The sequence below is a fragment of the Schistocerca gregaria genome, unplaced genomic scaffold, assembly GCF_023897955.1.
Source record: "Schistocerca gregaria isolate iqSchGreg1 unplaced genomic scaffold, iqSchGreg1.2 ptg000310l, whole genome shotgun sequence".
Taxonomy (NCBI): Eukaryota; Metazoa; Arthropoda; class Insecta; order Orthoptera; family Acrididae; genus Schistocerca; species Schistocerca gregaria.
Window position 1 is genome coordinate 132501 of NW_026061790.1, and position 7500 is coordinate 140000.

A 7500-nucleotide genomic window follows, 5' to 3' on the forward strand; every position below is an offset into this window, starting at 1 on the left:
CGGGTCGTGAAATTGTCCAAAGCTGAAGCGCCGCTGACGGGAGCGATTATTCCGCCCGAGAGCATCCCGAGCCAACAGCGGCGCGGGTCCGGGGCCGGGCCAGGTAGGTCCGTCATCCGGGAAGAACCGCGCGCGCTTGCCGGGAGCCCGAGCGCCCAAAGGGGCGAATCGACTCCTCCAGATATACCGCCGAGCAGCCAGCCAGGACACCGGGGCTCTGCCCAACAGACGCGAACCGAGGCCCGCGGAAGGACAGGCTGCGCACCCGGGCCGTAGGCCGGCACCCAGCGGGTCGCGACGTCCTACTAGGGGAGAAGTGCGGCCCACCGCACACCGGAACGGCCCCACCCCGCGGCGAGTGGAAAGGCAACCGGACACGACCCCGCCGCGGATTGCTCCGCGCGGGCGGCCGGCCCCATCTGCCGAGGGCGGGGGCCAGTGGCCGGATGGGCGTGAATCTCACCCGTTCGACCTTTCGGACTTCTCACGTTTACCCCAGAACGGTTTCACGTACTTTTGAACTCTCTCTTCAAAGTTCTTTTCAACTTTCCCTCACGGTACTTGTTCGCTATCGGTCTCGTGGTCATATTTAGTCTCAGATGGAGTTTACCACCCACTTGGAGCTGCACTCTCAAGCAACCCGACTCGAAGGAGAGGTCCCGCCGACGCTCGCACCGGCCGCTACGGGCCTGGCACCCTCTACGGGCCGTGGCCTCATTCAAGTTGGACTTGGGCTCGGCGCGAGGCGTCGGGGTAGTGGACCCTCCCAAACACCACATGCCACGACAGGCGGCAGCCTGCGGGGTTCGGTGCTGGACTCTTCCCTGTTCGCTCGCCGCTACTGGGGGAATCCTTGTTAGTTTCTTTTCCTCCGCTTAGTAATATGCTTAAATTCAGCGGGTAGTCTCGCCTGCTCTGAGGTCGTTGTACGAGGTGTCGCACGCCACACCGCCAGCCGGCTGTGCACGCTACCGAGAAAGTACCGGTATGCGAACCGCCAGGCGACGGGCGCGCATCGCACGTTTAAGGAGACGCGGCCGGCCACACAGGCGACCACGACACTCCCACGTCTCCGAAGCGGGACAAACGCCGCGCGCTTCAGTATACGTAGCCGACCCTCAGCCAGACGTGGCCCGGGAACGGAATCCATGGACCGCAATGTGCGTTCGAAACGTCGATGTTCATGTGTCCTGCAGTTCACATGTCGACGCGCAATTTGCTGCGTTCTTCATCGACCCACGAGCCGAGTGATCCACCGTCCTGGGTGATCTTTTCCTTTTCAGTCTCCCACTGTCTCTTTCAAGACAGTAGCATTTGCGGGACTGAGGCGTCTGACGGCCCCTGTTCCACTATTTTTTTGTGTCCAACGGCCTCACAGCCGATGGGCGTCGTACGGCTCCACACCGGAGCGGACAGGCACTCGGGCGAACGTCATTCAAAACCGGCGCCAGGCGCCAGGTACCGCAGGCCAGCCGCTCCAGAGCTTCAGCGCTCGTACCACACAACAACAACACTTCCGCTAGTTTTGAGAGGCACGCGTGGTTCCGCACGCGGCGCACGGCCACTGCCGTACAGGTAGCGTGTTGCGCGACACGACACGCACATCGAAAGACATGCAGTCTAGTCGGTAATGATCCTTCCGCAGGTTCACCTACGGAAACCTTGTTACGACTTTTACTTCCTCTAAATGATCAAGTTTGGTCATCTTTCCGGTAGCATCGGCAACGACAGAGTCGATGCCGCGTACCAGTCCGAAGACCTCACTAAATCATTCAATCGGTAGTAGCGACGGGCGGTGTGTACAAAGGGCAGGGACGTAATCAACGCGAGCTTATGACTCGCGCTTACTGGGAATTCCTCGTTCATGGGGAACAATTGCAAGCCCCAATCCCTAGCACGAAGGAGGTTCAGCGGGTTACCCCGACCTTTCGGCCTAGGAAGACACGCTGATTCCTTCAGTGTAGCGCGCGTGCGGCCCAGAACATCTAAGGGCATCACAGACCTGTTATTGCTCAATCTCGTGCGGCTAGAAGCCGCCTGTCCCTCTAAGAAGAAAAGTAATCGCTGACAGCACGAAGGATGTCACGCGACTAGTTAGCAGGCTAGAGTCTCGTTCGTTATCGGAATTAACCAGACAAATCGCTCCACCAACTAAGAACGGCCATGCACCACCACCCACCGAATCAAGAAAGAGCTATCAATCTGTCAATCCTTCCGGTGTCCGGGCCTGGTGAGGTTTCCCGTGTTGAGTCAAATTAAGCCGCAGGCTCCACTCCTGGTGGTGCCCTTCCGTCAATTCCTTTAAGTTTCAGCTTTGCAACCATACTTCCCCCGGAACCCAAAAGCTTTGGTTTCCCGGAGGCTGCCCGCCGAGTCATCGGAGGAACTGCGGCGGATCGCTGGCTGGCATCGTTTATGGTTAGAACTAGGGCGGTATCTGATCGCCTTCGAACCTCTAACTTTCGTTCTTGATTAATGAAAACATACTTGGCAAATGCTTTCGCTTCTGTTCGTCTTGCGACGATCCAAGAATTTCACCTCTAACGTCGCAATACGAATGCCCCCGCCTGTCCCTATTAATCATTACCTCGGGTTCCGAAAACCAACAAAATAGAACCGAGGTCCTATTCCATTATTCCATGCACACAGTATTCAGGCGGGCTTGCCTGCTTTAAGCACTCTAATTTGTTCAAAGTAAACGTGCCGGCCCACCGAGACACTCAACAAAGAGCACCCTGGTAGGATTTAAACGGGGTCCGCCTCGGGACGCGAAAGCACCCCTTCGGCTCGCCCCACCGGCAGGACGTCCCACGATACATGCCAGTTAAACACCGACGGGCGGTGAACCAACAGCGTGGGACACAAATCCAACTACGAGCTTTTTAACCGCAACAACTTTAATATACGCTATTGGAGCTGGAATTACCGCGGCTGCTGGCACCAGACTTGCCCTCCAATAGATACTCGTTAAAGGATTTAAAGTGTACTCATTCCGATTACGGGGCCTCGGATGAGTCCCGTATCGTTATTTTTCGTCACTACCTCCCCGTGCCGGGAGTGGGTAATTTGCGCGCCTGCTGCCTTCCTTGGATGTGGTAGCCGTTTTTCAGGCTCCCTCTCCGGAATCGAACCCTGATTCCCCGTTACCCGTTACAACCATGGTAGGCGCAGAACCTACCATCGACAGTTGATAAGGCAGACATTTGAAAGATGCGTCGCCGGTACGAGGACCGTGCGATCAGCCCAAAGTTAATCAGAGTCACCAAGGCAAACGGACCAGACAAGCCAATCCGATTGGTTTTGATCTAATAAAAGCGTCCCTTCCATCTCTGGTCGGGACTCTGTTTGCATGTATTAGCTCTAGAATTACCACAGTTATCCAAGTAACGTGGGTACGATCTAAGGAACCATAACTGATTTAATGAGCCATTCGCGGTTTCACCTTAATGCGGCTTGTACTGAGACATGCATGGCTTAATCTTTGAGACAAGCATATGACTACTGGCAGGATCAACCAGGGAGCTGCGTCAACTAGAGCTGAGCAGCCGGCCGCCCGGGAGTGTGTCCCGGGGGCCCGCGCGAACACGCAAGCGTCCGCTCAATTATTCTGCAAACAGGAGGAGGCCGAGCTCCCCTGCACGATACACCTCGAAACCCTCTCAGGTCCCGGCGGCGCGCAGCGCCGTCCTAGGTACTTGGTCGGTTTCGAGAGAGGCGCAATCGCCCGGAGTTAGGCGAGTAGACGGTTTTAGTGCGAACACCCTTGCTCCCAACTGAGCTTGCCGCTGCCGACAGAGGCCCGGGAGCGTGCTGTCGTGGCATTGCCGGCGGGAGACAACACGCGCCACCTATGGTGACCGGCAGCTCCAACGCCAGCGCCACACAAGGGCAAAGCCCCACTTGGGTGCAGAAGCGAACTCTCCCAGCACAGCGCACGCGCCAACACGTCCGCACAACTGCGATACAAACCACCTGCGAGAACCGCTGGGGCGACCGAGCAGCAGACGGCGTCGCGGCGCCGAGTGCCAGGCGGCGGCGCATCCTCAACGCACACAGTCCTCAATCAGACCAGCACACTGCAGATGTCCACCGCGCTTCGCACCGGGCTCGGCTGAACCAACTTTGGCCGCCAGGCGCCGCGTGCAGGGTGCGCCGCAGCGTAGCTGCACCGCCTGCCGGGCCCGTCGGCTGGCGCTCCTGCCACTCGGCGCCCCCCACCAGCCGCCTGTTGCGCGTGCGCCCACGCAGCGCGCGGCCAACACGCCGGGCGGCCCCCCTTCACCGGCCGGGAACAGTCCCACCAAGCCACCGCCGCGTATCGCTTCATACCCACATGGACCTAGTCACGTGTGTGGATGTGGCGGGTACCGCTGAAACAACCGGTTAATAGCTGTACCGATCGTCGCCATCACAGATTCACCTCCAGCGTGAACAACCGCTCAACAACGGATTTCCAGTTCATTTGCGTATCTTGGGCAGTAAACGTAGATGTCCACCTACATTTGCGAATTCAACAATTCTTGCATGCCAGGATGTCATGTGTCACGACACGCTACATCAGACCACATACACACTGCGACATGTGCAGAAGAGAACACGTGGAAGGTGGCCCGCGCACGTATGCGATGTCCCTTCCGCGATCCACTGTCAACCGGCATCTGCGGCATGTCCCAGATATGGAACGCGGTCCACCAGGGTAGCACTTTGTGTGAGGCAATACGACAAAGTCGGAATACACGCGTCACTACATCAGACGGCTCACGCTGACCTGACCTGACCTGACCTGACCTGACCTGACTCACCGCACCACCACCCCCAGCGACCCAGGGTGACATACAATGCGTTCGTACGTTCCTCCCACACGCCTCTACGGCGTACCACAGTGCAACCTAGCTGTTATTGGGAGACGAGACAAGTAGCATCGAGCACAACATATGGAAATTGAGATTCGACACCGTTGGGCACAGCCAGCGTACGGTCACACGTATCACACTACTTCACTCTGTACGTAACGACCGATGATCGGTACAGCGTGTGGGTTACGCGTACGACATCAGCGGACAATGGACACAGACCATACCACGACGTACACTGAGGGCGTCGACATCTGAATGCAACTGAACAGCTGCGAGGCTCATTTAACACTCAAACGCCAGACCGACCAGCTTGAGAGGACAGAGACACAAAGAGGGGGACAGAGGGGGGGGGGGGGCGGCGATATAGTCCTATTGCAGTACAATTGACAGTGGATAGCGGGAATATGTGGAAAGTAAGCAACACTCGCAAGACATCTACATGAGGATAACAACGACACCAGAGATTCCGAGCAGTGAACTATGTTAGGCAAAGGGACAACGTGGGTTAGGTTAAGGGACAACGTGGGTTAGGTTAAGGGACAACGTGGGTTAGGTTAAGGGACAACGTGGGTTAGGTTAAGGGACAACGTGGGTTAGGTTAAGGGACAACGTGGGTTAGGTTAAGGGACAACGTGGGTTAGGTTAAGGGACAACGTGGGTTAGGTTAAGGGACAACGTGGGTTAGGTTAAGGGACAACGTGGGTTAGGTTAAGGGACAACGTGGGTTAGGTTAAGGGACAACGTGGGTTAGGTTAAGGGACAACGTGGGTTAGGTTAAGGGACAACGTGGGTTAGGTTAAGGGACAACGTGGGTTAGGTTAAGGGACAAATTGAGTTAGGTTAAGGGACAACGTGGGTTAGGTTAAGGGACAAATTGAGTTAGGTTAAGGGACAAATTGAGTTAGGTTAAGGGACAAATTGAGTTAGGTTAAGGGACAAATTGAGTTAGGTTAAGGGACAACGTGGGTTAGGTTAAGGGACAAATTGAGTTAGGTTAAGGGACAAATTGAGTTAGGTTAAGGGACAAATTGAGTTAGGTTAAGGGACAAATTGAGTTAGGTTAAGGGACAAATTGAGTTAGGTTAAGGGACAAATTGAGTTAGGTTAAGGGACAACTTGAGTTAGGTTAAGGGACAACTTGAGTTAGGTTAAGGGACAACTTGAGTTAGGTTAAGGGACAACTTGAGTTAGGTTAAGGGACAACTTGAGTTAGGTTAAGGGACAACTTGAGTTAGGTTAAGGGACAACTTGAGTTAGGTTAAGGGACAACTTGAGTTAGGTTAAGGGACAACTTGAGTTAGGTTAAGGGACAACTTGAGTTAGGTTAAGGGACAACTTGAGTTAGGTTAAGGGTCAACTTGAGTTAGGTTAAGGGACAACTTGAGTTAGGTTAAGGGACAACTTGAGTTAGGTTAAGGGACAACTTGAGTTAGGTTAAGGGACAACTTGAGTTAGGTTAAGGGACAACTTGAGTTAGGTTAAGGGATAATGTGGTACAACCAGAGTTAGGTTAAGCGATAATGTGGTACAGCCACAGTTAGGTTAAGCGATAATGTGGTACAGCCACAGTTAGGTTAAGCGATAATGTGGTACAGCCACAGTTAGGTTAAGCGATAATGTGGTACAGCCACAGTTAGGTTAAGCGATAATGTGGTACAGCCACAGTTAGGTTAAGCGATAATGTGGTACAGCCACAGTTAGGTTAAGCGATAATGTGGTACAGCCACAGTAGGTTAAGCGATAATGTGGTACAGCCACAGTTAGGTTAAGCGATAATGTGGTACAGCCACAGTTAGGTTAAGCGATAATGTGGTACAGCCACAGTTAGGTTAAGCGATAATGTGGTACAGCCACAGTTAGGTTAAGCGATAATGTGGTACAGCCACAGTTAGGTTAAGCGATAATGTGGTACAGCCACAGTTAGGTTAAGCGATAATGTGGTACAGCCACAGTTAGGTTAAGCGATAATGTGGTACAGCCACAGTTAGGTTAAGCGATAATGTGGTACAGCCACAGTTAGGTTAAGCGATAATGTGGTACAGCCACAGTTAGGTTAAGCGATAATGTGGTACAGCCACAGTTAGGTTAAGCGATAATGTGGTACAGCCACAGTTAGGTTAAGCGATAAAGTTGGTTACATTTGGTATTGTGTGGGAAGGGGGCAGAGAGAGGGGGGGGGGTGGATAGTGGTGGCAGTACGCGGATGCCTGAGTCACCGTCAGATACGTCACGTCGGTTCGATGCTTGTAGCAAGAGGCTGGCGGGTCTGTGTCTCTCACTTCTGCAATTTTTCATGTGGTATAACACGAGGGCGGGGGGTGATATTTGGTGCCCCTCTGTGTAGGATGTGTGTTGGTTTATCTGAGCAATGGTAGTTGTCGGAGGAGTGGGGTATTGTGCTTTTATAGGTGGACCTACTGCTCTGGTTATCATAGTGTCGACGGTGCAATGTCGCAGAGAGGATGCACTCGACATTGTCGCATTCCAGATGTTTACGTATTGTGTGTCTCCGTTGCAGGCCGAGAGTGGTGCATGTTCGAGTGTCTGGCTGACGTGCGATTCACGTTGTGTGCCCAGTCTTACAGCACGTATAGGGACATTCGCATAAATCATCTATATGTGGCCTTGCATCATTTACTAAGCA

The 7500-nt window shown here is 54.0% G+C and overlaps 3 non-coding genes across 3 annotated transcripts in view; all 3 read right to left on the reverse strand.

The window, feature by feature from the left end:
* Nucleotides 1–924, reverse strand: part of LOC126305369 (large subunit ribosomal RNA) — a 4222-nt gene extending 3298 nt beyond the window's left edge. The window contains exon 1 of the ribosomal RNA XR_007553431.1: nt 1–924. This exon is cut by the window's left edge and continues 3298 nt beyond it. This is a non-coding gene — a ribosomal RNA (large subunit ribosomal RNA).
* Nucleotides 925–1112: 188 nt separating this feature from the next.
* LOC126305359 (5.8S ribosomal RNA) lies at nt 1113–1267 on the reverse strand. The gene has a single exon (XR_007553422.1). It is a non-coding gene; the product is annotated as a 5.8S ribosomal RNA (ribosomal RNA).
* Nucleotides 1268–1628: 361 nt separating this feature from the next.
* LOC126305345 (small subunit ribosomal RNA) lies at nt 1629–3521 on the reverse strand. Its single transcript, XR_007553409.1, has one exon. It is a non-coding gene; the product is annotated as a small subunit ribosomal RNA (ribosomal RNA).
* Between the last annotated feature and the right edge of the window lie 3979 nt (nt 3522–7500).